We start from the raw sequence: 563 nt of genomic DNA, 5'->3' as shown, positions 1-563 counted from the left end.
AGCCAGGCCTTTTTACCCTTAGAGCGTGGCAAAAAAACCCCCCCCCCCCCCCCCGCCCCAACACACTTGTCTCTAAATCTATAAAGAGCTGAGATAGAAATATTTATGGACAGTCCCTTTTGTGATTTTGATGTATTGGGTAGGTGCTTGTTTTAGTCCCATTGCAGTGCACTTTCATAGTTATATTAGACATTGACTTTCCCTAGAGGTTGAACACTTAATTCTCATATGTTCCTATGAATACTCCAACCAAAATAAATAGAAATCACCACTAATTTCAATAGGACTAAGAACAAGATACCTTTCAACATAGGGGTCCGCGATGGAGCAGCAGTTGTAGCATGTAAGGGAATATGCATCGTTCTCTTGCCAGGCTGAAGACAGAAACATTTCCTTTGTATGAATTGCAAACTGGTGGCTGCTCTGGAAGGTGACTTGGAAGGACAGAAACTAGCATCAGAAAGGCTAAGGTGCATTTGTACAAGCAGATTCAGGAATCATTGACCACACACAACCCCCAGACTGAAGAAAAAAAAAAAAAACAGAAATGGGCCTAGAAGAAG

The sequence above is a fragment of the Alligator sinensis genome, unplaced genomic scaffold (genome assembly GCF_000455745.1).
Source record: "Alligator sinensis unplaced genomic scaffold, ASM45574v1 scaffold519_1, whole genome shotgun sequence".
NCBI classification, from domain to species: Eukaryota; Metazoa; Chordata; order Crocodylia; family Alligatoridae; genus Alligator; species Alligator sinensis.
This window is presented reverse-complemented; position numbering follows the sequence as displayed.